The sequence below is a fragment of the Dermacentor silvarum genome, chromosome 2 (genome assembly GCF_013339745.2).
Source record: "Dermacentor silvarum isolate Dsil-2018 chromosome 2, BIME_Dsil_1.4, whole genome shotgun sequence".
NCBI lineage: Eukaryota > Metazoa > Arthropoda > Arachnida > Ixodida > Ixodidae > Dermacentor > Dermacentor silvarum.
This window is the reverse complement of record NC_051155.1, coordinates 261,388,135-261,415,662: the sequence shown is the minus strand read 5'-3', so window position 1 is coordinate 261,415,662 and position 27,528 is coordinate 261,388,135.

Genomic DNA, 27,528 nt, shown 5'->3' with positions numbered 1-27,528 from the left:
GCGTGTGTGTCATGGAGCAGCAGTAAGCATGACAATCAGCTAATCCTTGACAATCTAGACAACCAGGACGCTAAGAATATGCTGAACCTTTGCTACGCTACGTATATTCCTGGCATAGCCGAGCTAAGCCACGCAACTTTTTTTTTCTGGTAGCCCTGCGCCATTCTAATTTTACCCTGTTTACGACTGCTCCGTCATCAAGCTCATGTTTGAGCATCGCGCGAGTATTGCCTGACCACGTCTCTTGCCAATTGTGTACGCTTGTTGACAGAATTGGCTACCGAGCCCCCTGGTTGAAAGCTCTTGTACAGTATGCGTGATATGTTTGCTGACTGAGGGTTGTGATACCCCTTTAACGCACGTGGGGGTCTCAAGTGGTCTTGGTAACAAAGGACACAGCACACATTGGCGTGAACTTACAGAAGGGAGCATTTTAATGCGTCAACATTCAACGCTCATGTGCAAAAACACGGTAGTGGTCTTCGGTCACCTCGATGCGTGAGAGAGGATGAGGGTAAGTGTATGACATCCTGAGTGGAGAGGGGGTGAAAGAGGGTGTGTAAAGGAGGAGAGGGTGGGTGTGATGTGAAGCCTTCGGAGACAATAGGAATACGGGAGGTGCGTGACGTCACGCTTCAGTGCTGACACCTCACAAAGGAGGGTGGTGCGCTGCGGAATACTTGGCAGATTGCCTATGGCATTTGGCAAGTTAAGACATGTCTTGTGAAGATGTGTGTGTTTGAGTACAGTTTAAAATAGATGGCAGTGCCATGAACGAGTGATATGGAGAGTCATGCTGAGGAACGTTGCTGAAATAAAGTCGAGGCAATGCTTCAAGGAAGACTTGGCAAGTCAGAGGAAGCCCATAAGGTTTGCTTGGCTGCAGCAGCTGAAACGACGTGCCGAAAGCGCGCTGCAGAGTCTGAGGAGGAACACCAACATCAGTTAGGAGAGGCTGAGGCAAAGCGGAATAAGCATCAGGTGGACCCTGCTATGCGTTCGGCAGAAGATGAGGCAAAACTGGCGATGCGTCATGCATTGCTAAGCATCATGCATGATTTACAATGAGCAGAAGCTGAGGTAAAGCGGTGCAAAAAGGGCAAGAGGATGTGGCTAACTGTCGAATAGATGAGTCCACAGAGGCAGCACGCCGTCTTCTGCACATTGGAACTACGAATGCCTTCAAACGAGGCTTGCAATGGGTTAATGCTAATACATTTATGTTGGACCGCCTAATTGATTAGGGATGGTCGATTAAATGTTTTAATCGATTAACGATTAATCGTTCGTCGCTTTAGCGTATCATCGATTAAACGATTTCGATGCGGGGTTTTTCGTCAATTAATCGATTAATCGACTTTTTTTTCGGGCGCTTTAAAAAGGGTGAAACACAGTTATCTATTCACGTAAGTACCTATTTTAACGCTTGAAAGGTGGAACCAGGATAAGACATACAAGCGTATAAATTTTTATAAAGAATAATGTTTAATTTGTTAGAGGTCAACTATAATTGCCACTAGTGACTAGTGAAGGAATCAGCAATATACAGAGTGTTCATATTGACATGTGTACTTGTTTATCTTTCCCCGGTGACCGCTTTTCACCGGCTAACAAATGTTAAGGTGTTGGTCCCACTCCGGCGGCACCAGCCCGCCGTTTCGAGTATTTTTGGAGCAACCGTGGTGGCTCTTCTACTTAGGATATAAAGTTGTCATATATGCCATAAAAAAGCCTAATTCTTGTATATTCCAACTATTTATATTATAAAGAAATTGAATATGTGATTTAGAAATAAATGTTCAAGATCAAGCATGATATACATGGTTTTTTGCGAAATGTGTCTCAGTTGAGACCATATTTAGAAGAAACTACCGCATTTACTGCATTGCGGCTTGCTCTGTAGCTTTAGGACATATTTATCTATTTCCTAGACGCAGCAAAATAATGTTGAATTTTTACTTTTTGGATAATTTGCTTTTGATGATTGCCAAATATCGCAACTTCTGTTGTAAACAGCCCGGCCACTACATGCTCTAGAAAGCTAAATTTTGGACAATTAGAGTTCAAGGAATTTCCATGTAGGACGCTAAATTTCATTCATGTACCTTTATTAGTTTTACACCGCACCTTCGTAGCTTTAGTACCTTCCCGCAAAAATGGGCAAAAATAGGACCAGAACTCTAAATATTGCTTAATTTCGGTCGCATTATTAGGAAAGCCAAGAAAGGTACAGAAATGAAATTTTGCATCCCAATTGGAAATTGCTTGATCTCTAATTTGTCCAAAATTTAGCTTCCTTGATCGTGTAGTTGCCGGGCTGTTTACAACAGAAGTTGCGATATTTTGGCAAACTTCAAAAGCAAATTATCCAAAAAGTAAAAATTTAACATTGTTTTGCTGCGTCTAGGAAATAAATATGTCCTAAAGCTACAGAGCAAGCCGCAATGCAGTAAATGCGGTAATTTCTTCTAAATATGGTCACAACGGAGACACAGTTCGCAAAAACCATGCATCTCATGCTTTTTCTTGAACATTTATTTCTAAATCACATTAATCAATTTCTTAATATTATCTATAGTTAGAATATACAAGAATTAAGCTTTTTTGTGGTATATACCACAACTTTATATCCTAAGTAGAAGAGCCACTGCGGTTGCTCCAAAGGTACTCAAAACGGGGGGCTGGTGCTGCCGGACCGCCACCTAAAACGTTATCGCTCGGCGCAGGAAGCGCCTGCATGTATCGGAATTTTCTCGAACGTTATCGATGCATCTATCCGTTGTCAGTTGTCACCGACGCTTATGTAATCTGATTGTATGAGCGACGCCAATTGTCTAGTACCTTCTGGAAGACACGCGGGTACCAGAGATTACTCTAGAACCTTCGATGACTCATGTATAAAAGCCGACGCGCTTCGCCGCTGATCAGATTTCGACGATCGCCGATTGTGTTCGCCGCTATCGTTGTGCTTCGAGTGAAACTTGCTTTTGTGGGCACAGGCTCGCCCAATAAAAAGTTCGTTTCGTCATTCACAGTTTTGCGACTGTTTTCTTCATCGTAACTACTACGTGACAACTACTACGGAATTTTAAAAAATCGCCTGTGGCAGGTAGCATAATTCTTATCGTTGAGCGGTGGACATTAGTAGCACGAGCAATCGAAAGACATATTCAACCAATTAACAAAAATTGACTAATGAACTTCTTGGTTAATTACTTTATGACACATATCGCAATTTACGAATTGTGGCCGGTGAGTTTGCAAGACGCATCTACTTGAAATGAATTTCCAGGATGACACCAGTTTCGAGATACTATTTCTCAAAGTGTGGGACGAAATACATGGACGTTACAGTTACTTTTGTGCTTCAATGCATTTTGGTAAAAAATTAAGTGGAACAACAGTGCATCTTTACGGCGAGTATGATGGCGTATATCTCCAAACTGGTGTCATTCTGGAAATTCATTGCAAGTGGATACGCCTGACAAGATCACCGGCTACAATTCGTAAATTGTTATATGTGTCGTAAAGTAATTAACTAAGAAGTTAATCAGTGATTTTTTGCAGTGGCGTAGCCAAGGGGGGGGTTGGGGGGGTTCAAACCCCCCCCGAAATTTTTTGCCCCCCCCCCCCCCCACTAACCCACCCTTTGCTCTCGTCGCTTCGCGCTGACATATTTCAAGAAACCGGTGCTACTTTCACACTTTCGTTCCTGGGCGCTTCCGTTTGGGTTGGTAATTTACAGCGAATCATGTCTGCATATGGAAAAAAAACTGTCACGGTGTTTGTCAAGGCCTTGGCACTCTGTGAGGTTTTGGGCGCGAATGTGGCGGCCGCATTCTGAAACAACAAATGCGCAACAAATGAAGCAACAAAACAAATGCGGCAGCCGCATTTTAGATGACGGCGAAAATGCTCGAGGCCCGTTTACTTAGATTTAGGTGCACGTTAAAGTCTCCAGGTGGTCGAAATTTCCGGTATACATTTCCACCGCTTCCCTTCAGGTGCCGGTTAGGCCGCGTTCGCGTAGGAACTTGGTCTCGAAGCTGGCGGAAGCGGCAAAATCTTGCAAAAATCCGCCCGCCTAGGCGGCAAAACAGGCAGAAAAACAGGCGGCGAGCCAAATTGGTCTCGGACCGATTTTTTCGCCATGGCGAAGCGGAAACGTGGCGGAAGTCGTTCTGCTCGACCGGAAGCTACACTAGCATGTAAACTTCAGGTCGTAACATTGAACATGGCACCAAAAGTGTAGGCTGCAATGCTGATCGACGCGATCAAGAACCACCCCTTGCTCTACGACAAGAGAAGTACTAAAACGTACTGTCAGCAATACTCGCGATAGTATTCAACGTCGCGCGACCGGAGGCGCGGCAACGAAGCCAACGGAGTCGCGTGACCCAACTTCTCCTGCTTTTGCAAAGCCAGGCGAACCCACCACCGCCGTTTCTGAGGTTTTCTTGTCTTCCGTTTATTCATTGTCCATTTCTAGAAAACAAGTAGGTAGAAGTATAAAAGCCATTTCTTCTTCCACTTCCATGACAGACAATAGTTAGGCAGATTCCTCGTTGGCGCTCCATAATTCTCCTCGCACGTGCACGGTATGTTGCAGAAGTCGCGGGGTGCTTTTCTCGTCGCGACGATAGATTGGGAGCGTAGGTCTCACGAAGGACGCGCAGGCTTTGGCGAGCCTCAACACAAAGGGCCAGCCCGGGTTTTAGCTTTGGTATTCCCGTTGCCACTTTCGTGTCCTGGAGGCGCCGAAAATAATACGAATTGATGAAATGTTATTACAACTTGTAAATAAAAGCTATTAAAGAAATATAATCACGCCTAGGCAGCAACCTGTGACACAGCGCTACCGCGCCCGTGTGAGGAGAATTGCAGAACGCCAACGAGGAATTTACCGAAGGTCGCAGATGACACGAGAAATTGCGCAAGATGATCACTTTTGATGACGGGTGGGTCAGTGAATGAACATACCGCTCGAAATAATGCGATAATGAGCGCCACCACGCCGACAAACGTACGCAGACTAGATGGATGTGGACGAAAGCGGCAGCGGCGGCCGCGGTGGTAGCAAAACAAATGTGAACTTGGACATGCGCGGAAAAGATTTTGCGGCCGCTTTGGCCTTTCCGGCCGCTTTGGCCTCTCCACCCGCTTGCCGCTTCCCAACTGTGAACGTAGCCATAGTCTGCAGCGCAGAACGTCTCTCGTTTGCGATTGCGCCCCTACGGAAGGCTGGTAGTTACTGTTGTGTTGCTGAATCCCCAACCAGCAATTGCGAAAGGCTGGTAGTTGCTGTTGTGTTGTGGAATCCCAAACCAGCAATGTGCCCACCAAAGGGTTGATGCCAGCAGTGAAATTCCACCGACTCGCAACAGAATGCACGAAACAGACAGCCGACAAGCATGGATTACATGTGCGCAGTACAGCGTAAGTAAACTCTTGTTGCAGGCGCTGACAGTTCTCGTCGGAGTTCACGCGTCCTGAGAAATTGATTATCTGCACTATGCACTGAACAAGACCGGAGTTCATTCCTGCATCACTAGTACACCAATCAGTCGAGATTCTGTGAGGTACAAGGCCGCTTCCTGTTTGCACCGGCCTAAGTGAAGCAGAAATGACTCGCACGCACTACTTAAAATGCGTACACATGCCATGACGTAAAGGCAAATGACGGCTGCACGCTCGCACACAGCGGAAGACACAGCAGCCCATGCACTTGCCGCAGGAAATGCAAGGCGACGAAAGCTTCGTAAAAAAAAGCATTACTCGTTTTTGCGCGTATTTAAGTTTCTAGCGCAAAGACGCAGCGAACAAGCTATTGCTATGGGAGTAGGTATAGCCTGGTAACACGTGCATTTTCACATGTATAGCCGTCCTTGACCTGTGAAACGCACTTCGCCCCGACGAGGACGACGCCATCCACGCTTAACGGAGATTAACAATTAATGATGTCTTCTCCGATCGGGCGGGTCGTCTCAATGATGCGTTTTCGAAGACTGGTTCATTCAGTGGCGCGATGAGAGACGGATGCTCCAAACGCCCACTGTACCTGTCGTACTTACTGTATTTTACTGAGCTTACATTACTTTTTACTTAATTTCTTCACAAGCACACACTAGAGCACTGCACGGGCCGATTTTTTCAGCCCGGGCCCGGCCCGGGCCCGTTATTACGTTGGGTGGCCCGCCCGAGCCCGATCAAAACTTTTATGGCGAGACCCGGGCCCGGCCCGGGCCCGGCCCGGGCCCGGAAATAATCTACGTTACCCGCCCGGCCCGGCCCGCCACCCCTTTACCTTAGGCCCGAGCCCGACTCTAAACTGGCCCGAACCCGGCCCGAGACCGAAAAATAATGTTTTTCAGAGTTGAGTCGCCCGAGAATAACTCACTGCACGTTACATGCACACCACCAGAAAGCCTGAGCCCGGCCCGGGCCCAGGTCAAAAATCACACGCCGTGTCCGAGCCCAGCCCGAGCCCGTGAAAAAACAGTTCTACCCGGCCCGGCCCGGCCCACGGGCCCGGGCTTTCGGGTAAGCCCGAGCCCGTGCAGTGCTCTAGCACACACACACGCGAGGGGGGAGGGGGGGTCGCATGTCTTTGATATACATACATAGAGGGTGCTTAAACTACCGATATTTTGTTATCGATCAAGTCACGTAGAGGAAAGCGGACGCTTGCCCCCCCCCCCCGGTCGGGCCGATGAACCCCCCCCCGAAAAAAATTTCTGGCTACGCCCCTGATTTTTTGTTAATTAGTTGAATATGTGTTTCGATTTCTCGTGCGAATTTGCGCCTCATCGAATAACCCAGCTCAATGATAAAATTATGCTACCTGCCCCAGGCGCTTTCTAAAAATTCCGTAAAACTTAAAAATGAACACCCTGTATGTTAAAAATGACGCTTACTGAGGAGGGTGGGCATGGAGGAAGGAATAATTAGAAGAGAACATCGCAGCACGACTGACATCCAGAAGTAATGGCGCAACACGTGATCGCCACATCAGAGCGCGCGGTAGGTTTAATGCTGCCGGGTGCAGGGCAGGAGCGCAGCTGAACGGGTGCGCACTGATTTGAAACTGCTGCGAACCAAACATTATCGGCCAATGCGTTGTCACTCAGGGTCACGTGTTGACCCTACTGCGAAGTAAAAAGCGAAGGAAATCGCTTGACGGTGAGTTCGCTTGCCAAGACTAGCTGCCTCACGTAATGCTCTCGCCTAGTTTATTTCTTCCTCCACGGGGGCGGCCTCTCTCCGGGCCCCAGGCAGCCTGTGTGACGTGCGCGTAAAGCGGGGAAGCGCTTGGCCAGCTCGACATGACTCGGGAAAAGAGTCGACAGTCGCTCTCGGTCTTCGCAGCCGCGCGGTCGTTGCTCGTACTCCGCATTCTACGGTACGATTTCAAAATTTTCACGCCACTTTAGTCACTGTCTGGAAAACGATTAATCGAACTGATTTAATCGATTAAACCAATTAAATTAAAGGTACACATCGATGACGATTAATCGTTTTGCGGCGTACTTTTGGTCGATTAATCGATTAATCGTTCATCGATATTACCATCCCTATGATACACCATTTTTACAAGAATGCCAGCTAGCAGAAATATATATGAAAAATAGTTTCTCAATGAAATTTTGAGAATTGAGGAATTTGAACTCCACGCGTAACGTTACCGGGCTAATTCGTACCCATACTGTTGCTGTGCTCTGAAGCTTTGCAGGACAGCCCCGCAAAAAGCACCAAGCGCACAGTTGTGCATCCATGTGCATCAGCATCCTGTAGCCAAAGAGGAAGAAATGAGTTCCTCTTTAACCGGAGTTAACTAGGTTGTCAGGTGGCACTTATCATTGGAACACTTGTGCTGTCTCTTGTCAGAGCAACCCACCGTGGTTGCTTAGTGGCCATGGTGTTGGGCTGCTAAGCACGAGGTTGCGGGATCGAATCCCGGCCACGAAGGCCGCATTTCGATGTGGGCAAAATGCGAAAACATCCGTGTACTTAGATTTAGGTGCACATTAAAGAACCCCAGGTGGTCCAAATTATTCCGGAGCTCCCCACTATGGCGTGCCTCATAATCAGATCGTGGTTTTAGCACGTAAAACCCCATAAATAAATTTTTCTTTTTTTTTTTTCTTGCCAGAATTGCATAATAATGACACAGACTGCCACCATCGTGTGCATGTCATGTGGTGAAGGTGAACGTCTGGAGGTGCCAGAGCCGTGTGGCAAAGTGGAGCATCCCCACTGCCGGGTAATCCCTAATGTATTTTTGGAGATGGTATGTACTGCAGCAACAGTGCTTAAATCAGAACTAATCAGATTTTACGTGCTCCTGAGGAGGAGGAAGCTAACGGCTCCCTGAGTGTTGGGAAATACACTGACACTTGCGACTATTCCATATCACTGTTGGCTTCCTGGCAGGTTCCATTTTTTGTGTACTAAAGCTTTTTGTTTTTTCCCAATAAACTTCAGTTGAAAGTTGTAGCACTTGGTGTGTGTTTCCCTTCTTTGTTCTTAAGTTTAGTGAAGTTAGCGCTACTTAGGACCATGCTTACTGTTTTGCAACGTGATTTACACAATTTTTCTTCACAATTTATCCTAGAAATTTAGCTTAAGACATGCAGAAAGGCTTATGCTGTACCCATCACCAAGCATTGTAGTCTACTAAAGCTTTGTGAAGGTTTCTTGACTGGCCGTATATCACGCCAACAGCCTCCACTTCCTTGGCATTTGAACAGCCATGAAAATATTTTGGCATGTCTCCTTGTGAGATTTTCTTCCCGGATCATTCCCGGATTTGGCCCAAGCTGCAACCGGGCCAGTAGTTGCTGTTTACTAAGAAGTTCCAAGAGGCTGTCTACCTTTTTTCAAGGACCTTCTATTTTAAAGTGCAGTAGAAAGCCCACCATTTGAAGTGTCTATAGGTACAATCGTTTCTCTGGAAAGCAAGTAGAAATTTTTAGAACAGAATTCTTCGATCTGCATAGCCTCTTAAAACTGGGTACGGATGCCGACAACACTGATTACTAGAAATATTGCACATAATTGTCTGATTTCCATCACAATTCAAAGATGTGCTGAGCGGTGGACAGTTCCTTTCAGGATAAATCGAGTGTCCGGGTTGACTGCAATTCCAAGACCGAAATATGAAGCGTGGCTGTGCTTGTACCACGTCCATAAGCACAGAGTTTTTAATTTGCTGTGGGAGGCTGGGGCGGAATTTCAGTAGGACCACTGAAATTCGTCAAATTATCCAGCAGGTCGAATTAAACAAGACGCTGAAAAACAACGAAACACATTGCTGGTTCATTTGGCAGTATTTGCTTGAGTCTAACATGCCCACGAATCAAACACATGCCCACTGTCTATGTGTCCAAAGTAGAAAACTAATGCAGAAATGACATATTAAAGCTCCTAAACAAAGGCACAATCTAGGAGGAATAACTTTATTGTAAACCCTGTGAGTTTGTGGGACAGGCTAAAGGTCACCCTTAGGTGACGGCCAGGAGTTCTTGAGTCCTGGCGGCATCCTCGGCCCGCTGGACAGCCCATGGTTGATCCTCGAGGGCAGGGCTGAGCATCGCGTTCTCCCAGCACGCGTGGACGCTTTCGCTAGAAGCTGCATCCCCGTTACCATTATTTATCCCTCGACATTCTCATAAATATGTTTCAGAGTGGCTCTGAATTCGCATTTTTTGCATTTGTCTGTTTGGCATATATCCGGGTATATAATGTGCAAGAGCGTAGGATTCGGATACGTTCTAGTTTGTAACGGCTGCCATTTGACAGACTGTTTTTTGGCGTAACCTAATGCACACCCAATTTTTCTAGCAAAAGAAAAAAAAAGAAAAAATGGCCAGGGTAGCACAATGGTGGCCTGTTTTCTAAAGTCAGCTTGGACGAAGACATTGATAGCGCGCTTTTTCAATTTCGGCTTGTCAATTTTGTGGCCATTTTGCAAGAATCTGCCATCATTTCATCAAAGACGTCCGTTTCTTGCGCTGAGGTACTGTCCTTACAGGATGGGCACCATATCAGTGCAGACTCCGGCACGACTTTCTGAACGGGAGCAAGTCAATGGCGCCGAGGATACTGCGATGGAGGCCAAGGATCCAAACTCCTTAACAATGTGTCTGACAGTGCAAACACTCCCGCAAAATGAGTAGACGATCGTGGTCAGGCCTGAACCTTCCTTTTCTGGTGGTAAGTGAACTGTCATGGGCCTAGAAGAGTGAGTTGTTGACATGGGGGATATGGATGATGAAAGCTTCAAGGTGGTTAGTCATCACAGAAACAGGACCGGCAGAATTCCAGTTACCATTTCACCGACAGCAGCGGGAATGGATTTGAGACAAGTTAACCCCATTGCCCTGTACTCCTCCATAAAATCTATTATATTGGATGCAGCAGTTCACCGTCATTTTCATCCCAACGGGTCTTACTGCTCGATGTAGCCGCGGAGGAACAAGTGAAAGAGTTATCAAGATGCAACAGAGTTAAGAACATCGCTGTGAGTGTCCGTTTTCTGAACGCTTACTTGCAGAACGTGTATTATAAGTGGTGTTTCGAGATGGCACACAGAAAGTGAGCTGATCGATTTTTTTAAGTCGCAAGGAGTTCTTCATGTCATATGCATTGTTCGCTGCACGGGATTACAAGACACAGAATGGCAGGTTAAACCTACGGACGCTGTACTTTTGACATTCGCCCCTAACATCCAGTGGCCTATTCACAGAAATCTTGGACGTATGCGGCATGAAATGGCGGATTACACACAGCTGCCTCCACGTTGTTTCAAATGCCAGTGTTTCGGGCATGTGGCAGAATTTTGCAGAAGCGAACAGCGCTGCAAATGGTGTGTTGGAGCACATGACTTCAAGATGTACAAGGCGGACTTCACATGTGCCAATTGCAGCGAAAACCAACCACCCTGCAAGCTACAGTGGATGCCCATTCCACGTTAGCGGTCTACATCGCAGAAAAGCGTTTCTTTCTGCTCACAGTCCTGCATCTTCCTCAATGAAGACCTCGTCCACTGACAAGTTTCCTGCTCTTACAAGAGATGCGGATACCTCTAAAGCCTCTGTACCGCGCGAGGCACGTACATCACCACCCCCTCTCCCGCACAGGCCAAACGCAGTCAGCTCTAAGGACAAAGGAGCTTCAAACAACACGGCAGCTGACGCTTGGCCTGAACTCCCGAGGCTACATGCACCTACGGAGCGGGAACAGACATCTACAGCAAGGGACACCTCGTCTGTTCCTGATAAATTGGCAGACCAGGATCAACAAATTGTTGTTATGCTCAGCTCTCTGGTGAGTGCTCTTCATGTTCTTCTGGACAAGCTGCAGACACCAACAGCTAGAAGTGCATTGCAAGTGCTGGATGCCATCAATCCAGTTCTCGCAAGCCTTCAGAAGTCCAGTGCTTGAAAACTTATATAGCGGAACCATGGCTCGTCGACAACAGCAGCGATCGTTCCGGGATGATGTCAGAAGCGCCTCCATATTCCAGTGGAATGCGAGAGGCCTGAGGTCACGTATTTCGGATTTCCGGCAGTTTGTGTTTGAAAACCGCTTTCCTGTACTGGTCATCTGTGAACCGAATTTATCAACTACCTTGAGACTATCAGGATATGAACCTTTCGTTTCAACCACTTGTGCCCGAAGTAGTAAGGTTCTGGTTTATATTCGCAAGGACCTTACGTATTTCGCCCAGCCTGTACCTCCACACGACGATAACCAATATGTCTGTGTTACTGTGAAAAAGAAGAGGCTGTCTTTTACACTTATTGGCGTCTACCTTTCCCCAACAAGTCAATTGGATAGCAAAAGACTAAAAGATCTTATGGCTGCGACTCACGTTCCTTGGGTAATAACAGGAGACTTCAACGCTCACCACCAGATATGGGGAAGCTCCAGGGTAAATTCAAGAGGCAGGTCACTCATATCCTTTGCATCAGGCCACAACCTGCGTCTTCTAAATGACGGAAGCCCGACATTTCTGCGAGGAACAACGTACAGCAGCTGCCTAGACTTAACACTTTTGTCACGTTGCCTAACTTCGAGAGTGCAGTGGTTCACTGATATCGAAACCCATGGAAGTGATCATATTCCGACCTATGTGAGAATCAATGGACTAGAAGCTACATTACCCAATATATCTCGCCAAATTGACTGGTCAGTCTTTGAAGATCTTGTGGAAGACGCATGCAAGAAACCAATCGCACGCAGGCTAGAAGACATCATTGCAGACGCAATGCACGATTGTACGCGTAGCTTCACACATTCATCAAAGCGTACAGAGTATGACATTGAATTGGAAAGACTTCGTGCACTACGTCGTCGAGCTGAAAGGAGGTACAGGCGCACGAAGTCAATTCTTGACCTCAGAGTAGCTCGGCGAATGCAAAAGAAGATACAGCGCCGGATGGATAAGCTAGAAGATCAAAGATGGAAATGCTTTTGTGAGTCACTGGACCCCCGAAAGCCACTGTCCCGTGTGTGGCGTACCCTAAGGGGTCTTCGCTCATGTCCCCAGCAACGACACCCATTTAACGCCCTTGCTCTCCATCAAAACCGCCGTGAGATAGACGTTGCAGAAGAGTTTTGTGCGAAAGTCGCCGGCGGAACAGTTCTACTCCCTGACATGGTTTTAGGCGACATTCCTGGTCCACGAGATACAAGTATGGACGCTCCTTTTCTATGGAAGAGTTAGAGGCTGCTCTGGCGCTATGTAGGTGTTCGTCTTCGCCAGGGCCCGACGGAATCACATATAATGCCATGCGCCACCTACGTCGAGAAGCGCGACGAGAACTGCTCAACCTTTTTAATAGATCATGGCATGATGGCGTCGTTCCACAGGAATGGAAACGCAGCCGCTTGGTACCGTTCCTAAAAGCAGGAAAGTCACCGCTAGAACTGTCATCATATCGGCCTATAGCACTCGCCAGCTGCGTCGGAAAACTCATGGAGCGCATGATCCTCATGCGTCTCGAATGGTATCTTGAACACCACAATATTTACCCCGACTCTGTGGCGGGATTTTGACGAGGCCATTCATCGATTGACAATGTCATCCATCTAGTGTCATCTGTTGAGCAGCAAAAGTCTTGGAAACGATTATCAGTAGCACTCTTTCTTGACGTGAAAGGCGCCTACGACAACGTTTCCCATCAAGCCATCCTAGACGCACTTTTGACATTGGAACTAGGAGGGCGAGTATTTGGATGGATCCAGAGCTACTTCACACAAAGGTCCTTGTTTGTACGCACAGAAGATGGTCCGACTACTGACCACTACACATGCCGTGGCGTTCCTCAAGGCGGTGTTCTAAGCCCTATTCTTTTTAACCTCACACTTTTTGGGCTGGCCGATTCCCTACCGGAAACAGTGAGTGTCTCCATCAACGCTGACGACATCTGCATCTGGGCATCAGCGGTGACTCGCCCGCAGGTTCGGGCAAGGTTACAGACGGCAGCAACACAGGAAACTGGCTATCTTTGCACACAAGGCCTAACCATCTCGACAGAAAAATGTGCGTTAGTCGCTTTTACGCGAAAAGCGATGTCTGGTTATCCAGTGTGCATCAATGGCCAGCGTATCTCCATACAAGAGAAATCATCGGTTTTTGGGTGTCTTTGTTGGCCGAGACCTCTCCTGGAGCCCTCAGGTTGGCCCACTTGAAGAAGCTCACATCTATGGTCACGTTTTTCAAATTCATCGCCGGTAAAGTGTGGGGATCATCAGTGAGCTCTATGCTACAATTGTACCGAGCACTTTTTATCGGCTTCCTACGCTATAGCTCTCCCGTGCTTGCTAAAACATGCAAATCAAATCTTCGAGCCCTTCAGAGCGTGCAAGCACAGGCATTACGTGTTTGCCTCGGCCTTCCGCGGAGCGCCTCAACAGCAGGAACAGTTATCACGGCTCAAGACCATCCGATCACGACTTACATGACCATCGACACGCTTAGGGCCCATATTCGCTACGTTTCACGGATGCAATCAAGCTCTCTTGCCTCCCTGCCAGAACGACGACCACAGGCGTCATTCTCCAACGTGGTCAGCATTCATAGTGCCTCCCTAACATCAGGGTTCACACCCTCGACACGTTCACCGTCAGCGTTGTGGTGTTTAAAACAACCTGAAGTGCGCCTTTACGTTCCAGGAATAAGAAAAAAGACGGACATGCCCACTTTGGCCTTGAAGCAAGCAGCTCTCGATTGCTTGCACTCTTTCTACTCTGACCGAATCCACATATATACGGATGGCTTCTTCCACTCAGACCAGGCTCCACCGGCGCATTGGTTATACCATCATCAATGAGCATCACATACAAGACTTCTCACGTGACATCATCGACCGCTTCGGAGTTTGTTGCCCTCCGAGGTGCCATTGATTATATTAACAACCAACCGGCTAATCGGTGGGTAATACTATGTGATTCAAAGGCGGCCCTACAATGTCTTGTCAGCTCTCCGTCGCGGGTCCTGCGAACAACTCGTCTCGGAGATACGAGAAATGCACCACCATACGATCGCAAAAGGACACGACGTCGTGTTTCAGTGGCTGCGGAGTCATTGCGGTATCACCGGCAACGACATCGCCGACGAAGCTGCTAGGAAAGCACACGAAGGAGCAAATATTGTTCTGTACCTTTATCGAGGACTGACGCAGCCCAACACCTAAGCAAGCTAGCGCAAACTATGACATTGGAGAAGTGGCATACAACTGAATTCGCCCAACATTGGTTGCATTCTCTCGACCCATCTATGCAGCTGTGGCTGTTGCCTGGATTTCCGCGAAAGAGGGAAACAATGCTGTACCGCTTACGCTTGGGTGTTGCATTCACCAATGCTTACACGTGTTTGATTGGAATGGCTGATAGCGCCGAGTGTAATGCCTGCGGTGTCGATGAGACTATAGAACCACCTACTATGCTACTGTCCATCTTTTTCAAAATGAAGACATGACCTCTGCAACGTTCTCAATAGGCTAGATAGAAGACGTTTCACTTGGAGCAAGATCTTGGGACCATGGCATCGAATATCACAGCTGCAAAAGGCCACAAAAGCGCTGCTGCGATTTTTAAAAACTACAGGACTGAGTGATCGTCTATGACCCGGACTGACTGATAATCAGTGATAGAACAGAGATCTGTTGCTACGTTGGCGATATCAACAGTGGACTTTCTATTCTTCTCTTAATCTCTCTCTCCCCTTTTTCCTTCCCCCAGTGTAGGGTAGCCAACCGGGCTCAGTCCTGGTTAACCTCCCTGCCTTTCCTTAAATCATTTTCTCTCTGTTTCTCTCTACAAGAGATGCGCAAATTACTAAAAGCAAGAGCACACTATCAGTACTCAATAAGATAATGCTTTGAAGGAGACACAACCAAAGGAGACCATCACCTAGAATTGGGAACAGGGAGTGTATGCAAGCCTCTTATTCCTGGAGCACTGAAATATGGAAATCCTCAGCAGCTGAAAATGCAATTCCAAGGCACCATGGAGATACTGCACATTCTCTTCGCAGCACTACGATCACATTTAGCAAGACTGCCCTCAAGCCCCGTGAAGATTGTTCTTGAGGCAGCGTTGGCACTGGAATCCACCTACTAAGATATTCAGTGACCAATCCGCAAGTCTAATATTTAGAATTCAACAAAGCAGTCGCGTCACCTCAATCGACCAAAAGTGCCCTTTATAATGCAATAGAACTGCTGTGGATTAATAGACTGACTAGCCGAGCTAAACCTTTTTGAGAGACTCACCGATTCTAATTTTGGCTCTTTCAGAAGCTGGACCACCCAATCGGAGATCGCTATCTGATACGTTGCCCCTAAATGCAGAAACGCCCGTGTGCTTGCGTTGTAGTGCACGCGCGCTTAATTATAAAGAACCCCAGGTGATCAAAAATTATTCCGGAACCCTCCACTACGGCCTGCCTTATAATCGGAACTGGTTTGGCATGTGAAACCCCAGAAAGAAAAAAGAAAAAAAGAATTTGAAGACCAGTAGGTATTACTGGAACCAATTAAAACCACCACAACTCCAGCTGAAGACCAGTAGCGGCTCTACTGGGACCATTTGAAACCAATAACAGACCACTTGCTTTTCAACTGGGACCACATCAGACCACTTGGAAACCAGTAGTACCACTTTAAAACCAATAGTACCACTTGCAAAACAGTAGCAATTTTTCACCTGGGATGCTAACCCAAACATAAACTTTTCCGGGTGGAAGTGCCACCTTGTAGATTTGCCAGGAAATTCCCCATGTGGCTTTCAATGTCAGACATTTGTGCTCTAATGGGCTGGAAGTGGTGGCCCTCAAGATCCAATGCGGATCAAGGAAAGTCAGTATTGCATCTCTGTACATGTCCCCAAAGAAAAAGTTTCCAGTTGAAACATTCCTTAAAGACCTCTGATTGCTTCCCAGCACCACGCACAGTGATTCCACTCCTGCGCCAAAGTGCACCAATTGGGATTTATTGCGGCGTCCTGATACAATCGACGAAAATTGCACCTAACTGCGCCAAACAGTCTCGGATTTGACGGCGTCTATCGCCAATGCACCACCGGGGAATTAAAATGTTCAGCTGACGATAGGGCGAGCCTTAGTTGCAACCTTAGCTGCAAACAGGAGACGAGAAAGCTCTAGCGCGTACGTCCCAATTAAGGTCACTGGAACCTGGAAAGTACCGCAGCCACTTATCTCTTCCTTAGCCGCCGCGCCGCCGATTTGGTCAGTTGCCGTCAGGTGATTGATTACTTTTCACTATAGATGGCGGATCTAAGCAGCGCTGGAGGAGATAAGCAGACAGACATCGCTCGCACACGCCGCCGCTGTACGATGTCATCAAAGGGTACATTTTTGCATTTTGTATAATTTAGTGTATTAAGTAACGTTCGTAGACTTCAAACAAAACAAAGGAAATGCCCGGTGGGCAGCAACTGCCGGGAGTCCGGGAGAAAGCGCCTTTCGCATACCGTTAAGCGGAAATAGCGACAGCAAGCGCGTGCCATCTCTGGCTGCACCGGATAAAGAGCGACAAGTCACTCCACTTGGTGAACTTGTTGATATCGCAAAGCTGAGAAGCTCCTTGCGGTATTTCATTGAACTCCCTAAATGACAGAGTGTGATGGAAAAGCTTCTTCGCGCATTTGCTTTGAAGACTGCGGTTTGCCTTGAGTAAACAAAGCGAGGAGAGATGCTCAGAAGTATGCAGAAACGAGCAAATGTCGTCTCAGAGAGCGACGGAAATACGGGCTGGCTGTGTCAAAATAACAAAGTGTAGTGAGGAAACAACCACTGCAATAAGGATCGATCGACCTGTCACTGTTGTAAAACTAAAATATAGATTTTCTCGTGTGTGTTTAAAACAACACGAAGACGACCTGGTTAATTCTGTTTTAGCACCCCTTTTCTGTAGTGCAGTCACGGACCGTTTGTTTTCGTAGAAGTAGATCTGTATGAAACATTTCGTGCGCGGTTAAATCAGTAGGCCACGTTAGAAAGCGATAATATCCACGCGGTATAACGATTTTGTGGCAGCGCTTGATACCTAGTCATCCGAAAAAAAAAAATCTTGTGTGACACACGAGCATCGGAGCGCTTGCATTTAGAACGGGTGGCGCACAGTTGAATGCTTCACTTTCCGAATGCAGTAGCCGACCTATTTTCCAGACTTCGCGGGGACTGAAAAATCGAGCAGTCCGAAAAACCGAGCAGCCCGAAAACTCGCCCCCCCCCCCCCCCCCCCCCCCCCCCCCCCCCCCCCCCCCCCCCCCCCCCCCCCCCCCCCCCCCCCCCCCCCCCCCCCCGAGAGAAAAAAATTATGAGGCTTAGAGGCTTAAGAAAAATGTCGCACTTTCGCCCAAAACGCAGAGCATCGATTGCGATAGCCAATTAATAGACAACGATACGAAGTAAGGAGTAGTTTTATCGGCCGAATAAAGTTGTAAATATGCGCTTACTAACTAAATAAGCACGTGTCACGCACGCACAGGTTACTGAACACATCTCGCTCGATGACCGCGGGCATATTGACCTTCGCACTGTCTATTCTTCTCCCTTCAACGCGAACGTCGAAAAAAAAAGAACGGCGCATGAAGCTAGTGGCACTCGGAGCACGCCCTTTGTACCCATCGCAGATCGCGGGCGCACACTTTGGCCACATAGCAGATCGCTTTCAGATACGGTGCCTGCGCGGCAGCTCCGTCAGCAGCCGCAAGAGCAGAATGCAACTCCCCACCGTCTCCGCCGCTTCTCCCCGTGCAGCGAGCGAACGAAGTCCGCGAGCGCCTCCGGGCCGTCTCTCTCGCGTGCGTGAGAATAAATTGCGGTTGCTGGCTGACCCTCGCAAGCTTGCACCCGCACACAGCGTACGGACCGAAAAAAAAAAGAAAAGAAAAGCAAGTGCAGCTTTTTAGAACGTTTTGTCGGCCAAGGAAGAGCGGCATGGCCTCGGAGACGAGGGATAGCGTGAATGTATGATCTTGAAGGCTATACAGGGGGCACTGGAAGCCAAGCCAGCGGAAATCCAAATGGCGGCCTCCAAAGGGGTAGCGTGACTCGGAGCGAGCGATTTAGTCCGGGAAGTCGAACATTGGCACCTAGATTCGTCCGAAAAATCGCTGCGAAAATGCATTAGTCTATGGGAATCTTGGCGGTACATCTATGAAGTCTGGAATATCCAACAAGTCCGAATTTTTGGAGTCCGAAAAATCCGTGGCTACTGTATTGTAATTTACATCGTATCTAGCTAAACGAAATGCGGTTTTGTTTGTGGATTTCACAGTGCCCACTGCGGCAGCCATCGTGCTGTTCTTCACTGTAGCAAGCCTAGAAAACCCGAGGAAGAGCTGCTCGTCTTTCCACACAGTGTTGCCTGCGCAGTGTTGCCTGCGCTCGCTCTGGCGGTTGCGGTACTTTCCAGGTTCCAGTGTTGCTACAGTGACTTTAGCAGTGCCACGCACGGCGCCGACGCGGCTCTGCCTTGCAAGGCGGCTCGACGGCAAAGTGCGGTTTCTGCCGAGGCTCGCGGCTTCAAGGTTAATTGGCGATTCATCGGCGGACGTTATCTACTCCGGAAACGCAGCTAGTAGCTTGTTTGAAGCGCAGCATGACGTGGTTATAATAACTGCGTGCCGCCAATGTGTCCATCATTTCTGTTTCTGGATATTACCGATGACATCTGGGAAAACTAGCAATATACGAAATATCAATTTGTGTCTGTGTGTCGCATGCACACAAGTGCATTTTTTTCTCCACGAGATCTGCAATAGATGGAAATGTTTACGAAGCTTCTCGTGAGAACATAAGAATTATTCAGGTAATTGAATGTAAATTGTAACTCGCTTTTTCGAAATACTTCAGGATGTGAAAAATCAGCTGCTCCAAGCTGCTCCAAAATGCCAAATTGCCTGCTCCAAAGTGCTCCAAAATGAAATTTCTGATGCTCCAAAATTGCTCCAAATCATAAGTTTGCAGTAGCATCACTGACCACGCATCATATGCGGAGATTTTAATGCTCATCACGGCATGTGGGGCGACAAAAAACACGGATGCTCGTGACAAGCAGCTAGGTGGTGAAAGCAATTTGTCAGCTAGAGTTATGTGTCGCTAATGATGGCAATGCGACGCTTTATAGACCACCTGCATCATCAAGTATAATTGATCTTGCACTTCATTCATATGCATTCATATAAAAAAAAATCGCAGCACCAGATCGGATGGGGAGTCATCACTTCCCGATCTTCGTAAGTGCTACTGGATTTCACAAAAGTAGGCCTAGTATTTGCAAGGTGATCAGCTGGGGCAAATAGAGCACCTTATGAAGTCTACTGTGAGCTTTTTAAAGCGATGATAACAAGCAAGGCAGCGGAAACTACCACTCTAAAGCTGCCGCAGCACTTTTCGGCTCCCGACCTAAAGCTCCGTAATCTGTGCTGCACGTAGAAGAGCAGAGAGGCAACTTGTGCGAAAGGAGGGAGACCCTGCTCTGAAGACTGTGTTAACACACTCAATGCAGCTATTTGCTCACAGATCAAGAAACTCTGGAAGAGTTAATGGAATGCTTTTTGTGAAAAGTTAAGTCTGTTTACTCCGATGTCTAGAATATGGGGTGTGGTAAACAATTAATCTATGCAGTCCGCTTAGACCGCTAAAGCCTGTTGTCGCACTTTCCTTATTGAAAGACAAACTTTTGATGTCATTGGCTGAGGAGTTTGTGGACATTAATGAGCTTGGAAATTCGCAGTGACGCCTTTCCTCCTTCCTACTATGTCATCTGTGATGGATGCCTCATTCACATCGAGGGAGCTGCACAGAGCCATAGACTCCTTGTGTCGCCGCTGTGCCCTGGGACCGGATGGAATCACCAACCAGATGATTTCTTACCTACCTGAGAATTGGAAGAATCATCTCTTGTCGCTCTTTAACCATATCTGAATAAATGGAGATGTACAGCCGCCCATTTTTTTAACCTGAACGCGCGAGCGTCGACCGCCGAGCTGATCAGCGCCACAGAGCAGAGCGCTGCGGTTTAAATGAACGAGAATATGCGCATGCACGCTTGGAGCAGTTCTGGGCAGCTGCCGTCTGCTAGGCTTTTCCGGGAACCAGACACCACGCCCGCTTTTTTTAGCACCGCTATCGTCATTCTTTTTTTTCTCTTCTGAACGCTGCCATTCAGTTGTAACGGAAAGGTCAAGTGGTCGTGCTTCCGATGGATGAAATATGATTACACCCGCTAACTATGCTGCATCCGCATCAGCATTTTTACACCAGAGTAGCTTTTAGTTATGTCGTGCGGAGTCGAAAAGAGACTTGTCAGTGGCCGGCGTGCGCTCTGGCTCTCGCCTTCTTCTTCATGGTCTTAGTTCATGCTTATTCAAGCCAATTAAGCCTACCGTTCTAAGGTCATGCTAATTAAGGTATTTGATGTCATATACACGCTAACTAAAATCACGATAATGAGGTAATTGCTAATTAGATCATTGCTAATTATGTTAATTATGACCTTACTGTTAGATCCCTGCTAATTATCCCTCTGTTAATTAGAACCATGCTATTAGGGCCTTGCTATCGAGGACCTTGTTATTTCAGAACCTTTCAATTAAGATCACTGTAATTAAAGTATGTTAATTAGGATCACCTTAATTAAAAGCTTGCTAATAAGCTAGGTGAGCCACACGCTCCGGGTTAGTCCTGCCTTGCAGCAGTACTGCAAGCTGCCCTTTTTTTTTCTGTGGTTCACGCAGCGCTTTTCTGAGGCATAAAAGATATCTGCCGCTGCAAGCCGAGCTGATTAGAAACGACGTCTTCCAAAGAATAGCACGGGCATTTTGTCACTGTCTTACAAGAAACGAGTTTATTGCTTTTCTTGAGAGCAAATAAAAAGGGAAACCAAAGCCTCAATAAGGATGCTCTAGCTGGAAGTGGTGCCACGGTGTATTGGAGATTTTTATCATTTCACCTGCTTGAAAAAATTGTGGACTTCTTGTCGCAGCGTGGACTTCTTGTCGCAGCTTGCTTGTCTTTCAGTAGCTGCTAAAGGCTCCACCAGCCTGAACAACCGCTGCCATGCGTCGCGGAAGAGAGTCGTACAGCGCTGGTATGAGGTCGCGATCCATTTTCAAGAGGTCCCATTCAGCTTGAACATTGCACCATAGTTCGTCGCAGCCCACGTTGTGAAGCCCCTTTCTTGAAAGCTTACTCTTCATTATGCCCCACATGTTTTCAATAATATTCATATCTGCTCCCAGTGGCGGCCACTCAGCAACCATGATGCAGAGTTCTTCCAGGCGGTCTTTGGCAGCGCGAGATGTGTGCACGGGGGAGAAGTCCTGCTGCAATATGAAACAGCCGTCAGGGAAAGGACCGTCAAGGACATGAGGCAGGAGCTCCTGTTCTATGATGCTTAAGTAGGAGTCTGCACAAAATCGGCCCTCTATTCGGTGTAGTGGTCCAAGACCCTGTTTCGTTACTGCCCCCCAAACGTTGACACTTTTGCGTCCACTGGCTCTTACTTGCTGAACGTATAGGTGGGCACACCTACAAAAGTGGGGAACAATCAGTAAATTTAAAACTGCGATATTCATATCACGAATGCACTGTGAAAATAGCAATAACAAAAAAGACTTGCAGGAATAATAATGTGAAAGCAGAACGGCCAGAAACTAACCACATATTTTAATAGGAAGAAACGAACCTTGTCAGGCCTCGTCTGTATACTCTGTGGTGTTGGTCCCACTGTGCAGATTGTAGACTCGTCGGTGAAAACGACATTGCGCCATTCATCTGCCACCCAGTGAAGATGAGCCTGGGCAAAAGGCCAGTCTTTGTGCTCTTGCTGCGTCCGAAAGAAGCGGCTTTCGGACCAGCACATCGACTTTTCATACCGCCTTCCAAGAGCCGTTTTCTGACCAACTCTTCGCTGACATCCAGGCCAACCACATCTCTAATCTGTCCAGCAGTCATGAATGGATTATCCTCGGATACTTGGACCAAGGCAGCATCCTCTTCTGCTGTCGTTTTCCGCACGCACTTTCTTGCCGCATCACATAAGCGCCCTTCGTCTCTGAACGCACAAATTATTCTGTTTACAGTAGCTAGATGCAAGTCCAAAACCCTCGCAATATTTCTTTGGGATGTGCCACTCAGCGGCATCCATATTGCAGCTACTCTCTTTTCCTCAGGGACCCGAGCTGGCATCTTTAATACTAACAAACCGCATTCTCGAGAAGGCAGGTGAAGGGCGTTATAACCGCGAAGTGAGATATTCCAATCAGAAGTCATTGGTATATCGCCACTCCCACTCACAGATATACAATGACGTCTGATCGGAATATCTCGCTTATCAGCTCACGCCTTTCAGCAAACAAAGCAAAGGAAGGTCGTATCATGTTGCGCTTTCCATTCTTTTTTCAGCGGTATTTAGAAGACATAGCAACAAGCAATAACGGATGAAAAAAATGTGAGCAGCTTGCGCTAGTGCTGCAAGACGGGACTAACCACGGAGCTTGTGGCTCACCTAGCTTATTAAAAAGCTTCTAATTAACATGATCCTAATTAGCATTATTTTAATTACAGTGATCGTAATTGAGAAGGTCTCAAATAGCAAGGTCTTCATTTGCGATGACCTCATTACTGTGATTTTAATTAGCATGTATATGACATCAAATACCTTAATTAGCATGACCTTAGAATGGGTAGGCTTAATTGGCTTGAATAAGCATGAACTAAGACCATGAAGAGAAGGCGAAGAGAGCCAGAGCGCGCGCTGGCCGCTGATGAGTCTCTTGCCGACTCCGCACGACATAACTAAAGCTTAACCACTCCGGTGTAAAAATGCTGAGCGGATGCAGCGTAGTTAGCGGGTGTAATCATATTTCATCCATCGGAAGCACACCCACTTGACCTTTCCGTTACAACTGAGTGGCAGCGTTCAGAATAGAAAAAAAAAAGAATGATGATAGCGGTGCTCAAAAAAGCGGGCGTGGTGTCCGGTTCCCGGAAAAGCCTAGCAGACGACAGCTGCCCAGAACTGCTCAAAGCGCGCATGCGCATATTCTCGTTCATTTCAACGCCGCGTCCGCTCTGTAGCGCTGATCAGCTCGGCGGTCGACGCTCGCGCGTTCAGGTTAAAAAAATGGGCGGCTGTACCTTCGTCTTGGAAGTTGGCATGGGTTGTACCAATACATAAGCCCAGAAAGAACAGAGCAGCCTTGAACTCATATCGCGGTTTCCTTAACTTCCTGCGTGGCAGAACTGATGGTAAAGCTTGTGCATGTCAGGCTGACGTGGTGGCTTGAATATTATAAGCTTCTTCCAACATGTATGACCGGCTTCCGGCAACATCTGAGTGCGCAGGAAACATCCGCGATTTGGTAAGCCACATTCAACGTCAACTAGCTAACGGCAAGCTTGCGACATTCCATAGCTAATGGTGCCGGTTTTCGCATGTGCCGCCAGCGCGCCTGGATTCTAACGTAGGTGCATGAACATTAAAAATATATGATTGCAAAAATAACAAGGTTTACTGCACAATTAATAAAATTTTAAGTCTTGTTTCAAATAGAAAGCTTCTATCGCAATATATAGGTTTTGCACGAGGTTAAATATTTGATAGCGCAGAAGACCCTGATGCTGCGTGGCTGCGTAGCGTCTGTTCGTGAGTCAAACTGGGTCGAATCATAAACAATCCAATATGGCTTCTAGCAGGTGGCAGTGGCGGCAGACCAATCCAGTCTTTCTGTAGCAGGCGGCACCTTGGTTTACAGCATTCTAGGTCACTACCTCGGTTTGTCATTGTTTGTCTTACCTGTTTTTTCTTGAACTTCACATTAAAACATTGAATTTTCCTTCAGTTTGCGGAGAGACCGAGATCGACAGTTGTAGTGCGGCGTAGGCCTTTCAGCCGTACGCTCGCAAGACGCCAACAACAGTTTGTAAATACAAAAATCGTTTATTACAGTAGCATTTCCATCAAATATATATGTACATAGTTTACATTTCATACACAATAATGCGCATACACACAATGTTTTGTAACGACACCAAGCGTTGGTAGTCATACGGTCACCATAGACGCAGTATGCACCACTCACCAGCTTGACACCATCCATATCGGTGGCCGTTACGTTGACACACATTGTCCGTGGGGAAATCAGAGTGGTCCATCAGGCAATTAACACAGGATCGTGAAGTAGACTACACAACTTTGTAACGACCCAAGCGTAGGTAGTCGTAGGTTGCCATTATGTTTATTCTCGCTTCTTCCTCCTCGACTTCTCAAAACCGTCTTCTTGCGTCATCTTCTTTCTGAGCTTCTTCGTGACGCTTACGGCCACGAGACATTATCGCGGGCGCGAGTTTTAGAGTGGCACAAGAGGTTCGTTTTGGGGTAACGTCGGTGGAAGACCATACAAGGAAGGGGTGCCCTGCAACCTCACGGAATGAAAACAACGTGGCTCAAATCAGGGAGATCATACAGCAAGACCGCACCATTACAGTCCACATGCTATCGGATGCTCTTGACATTAGTAAGACAACATGCCACCAAATTTTGCGTGAGAACTTGGGGAAACGAAAGCTGAATGCCAGACTTCGGTCACACTCCCTCACACAGGACCAGAAGGACACGCGGGCATCAGGGAGGCTGATTTGCTCTCCAAGGCAGAGAAGGATGCTGCATTTGTCGACAGCATCATGCTGAAGATGAAACATGGTGTTTTCAGTACGATCCTCAAACAAAGAGGCAGAGCACTGAATGGCAGTCCAGCAGCTCTCCGGCGTCGAGAAAGGTGCGGCGACAGAAGACCAAAACAAAGACGATGCTGATAGTTTTTTTCGATGCCAGAGGTGTCATACACCACGAATTCGTTCCACAAAGGCAGACGGTGAATCAGGAGTTTTATATCCGCGTGCTCCAACACATGCGTGATGCACTGCGACGCCGTCGCCCTGACTTATTGGCATCTGGACAATGAAGCCTTCTCCACAATAACGCAAGGCTGCATACTGCTCTCAGCGTGACAAAATTTCTCGCCAAGCAAAGCATTACTATACTTCCCCATCCACCATAGTTGCCTGACCTCTCCCCATGCGATTTTTTCCTGTTTCCTCGTGTGAAGAGAGCCTAAAAGGATGCTGGATGGGGACCGCGGAGGCCATTCAAGACGCCACGACAAAGGAGCTGACAGCCCTGCCAAAAGAAGCATTTTCCAACTGTTTCCGAGACCTCAAGAAGCGTTGGAAGCTGTTGATAGACTGCAAGGGAGACTACTTCAAGGGGTGCTGCACAAATGATTTCAATGTTAATCACATTTTTTTAATGGACTTGGTCTCTGAACTTTATGGACAAAGGCCTGGTTGTTTTTCTAAGAAAAAACAAAAGCCCACAAATATGACTGGATGCACGCTCGAGCACCGCTACTCAAGCGCTCTCAGAGCAATAGCCACGGATACATGGCTTTACTAGTGGTGGCAGCTCGATACAGGGCTTCACACTATTTGATGCTTGCGGCATCATGCGAACACGCCGTTGACACATTGATAAGCGTTAGCGGAGCTGTAGGGGGAGATTTTGAAGCCGGGAAACCATGATGGCACAGATCTGACGCTATGGCACCACGCTAGTTAGGTCGCAATAGCTCCGAGCCATCCTACATGACGAAGCCTTGTACGAGCGGCGATAAACGAATGCATCTGTATATCTTTAAAGGTTGCGTGGAGGTGCTTGAGTAGCAGCGCGCAAGCGTGTATCTATTTCATATTTCGCTGGCTTTAGTTTTTTCTTATAAAAAACAACCAGGCACACTTCAGCATGAAACAAATGCTTGATTTGGAGGTTTTTTGAGGTGCCCTACAACTTTAACTTACATGTTGCGATTCAAGCAATAATTAAAAAGTTCACTAATTAAAAGCAATCAACTTCTTGATGCAGAAAATACTGGCTGTAAGTACACACGACTGTCGCTACTATGCAGTCGGTATGATTTCTCTAGAGCTCTTGGTCTTTTTTAAAATCTTGATCCAAGTTGATTGGGACACCCTGTATATAGTGATGATGATGTTTGGTGTTTTATGGCGCAAGGGCCAGTAGTGTCATCGTGAAAATGTTGAGTGACACATTGGTACCCCCATATGACAAGCAAGAAGGATATTAGAATATTTATTTCAGCTTCTCAGGAACAAAAGAAAGAAAAAGCAAACAAAGGAAATTTGCACCGATGGCCTAGTAGCGCGTAAAATATCCGTTAGCTTCCAACACAGCCCTTATTCTCTGGGGTAGGGATTCATAGAGTGCTTCCGTGAGCCTCATATCCCTTCTCACATGATTCCATTCATCTCGTCCAGAGCCTTTCGGCCGACGCACCATGGATGCTTTGGCGTGACCGAGCTACTTTGATTAAGCCCAATGCGTTTTCAATGATGTTTATATCAGTTGACTGCAGTGGCCACTCGAGTACAGCTACACCGCGGTCCTGCAGCAGTTTTCTCGCTTTCTTCGATGTGTGTATCGGAGACCTGTCCTACTGAAAGATGAAATCCTTCAGGAAAGATGCTGCTGGTGAGGTGTGGGAGCAACAGGTCGCAGTACTTGTCTGCCGTGAACTTCCCTTGTATTCGGTAGAGTGGCCCAAGGCCTTCCCTTGTGATGCAGCTCCACACTATGGCACTGGTTCTTCCACTTGCTGTCGCTGCATGTGTTCCGGTTTATAGCTGGAAAATAGAGAAAATAGTAAGGGTTTAGTTTGCTTAGCTCATGAGAAAGACAAAAGGAATTTACCCCCAGCAATTTGCACTAAAGATAGGAATGTATTATTTCTAGCAATGCAATGTCACTGTATTCCCTAGCAACGCAGAATTTGAAGTTTTGCCTCGACCGTTGCCACTCACAATATTAGCGGCAAGGGAGTTGGAAAAGTATTCGTTCGTGAACAAATGCAAAGCGAGAATAGGGCCTGAATTGGTGCAACCTGTCACATATGGCAGGGATTTACAGCGCGCAA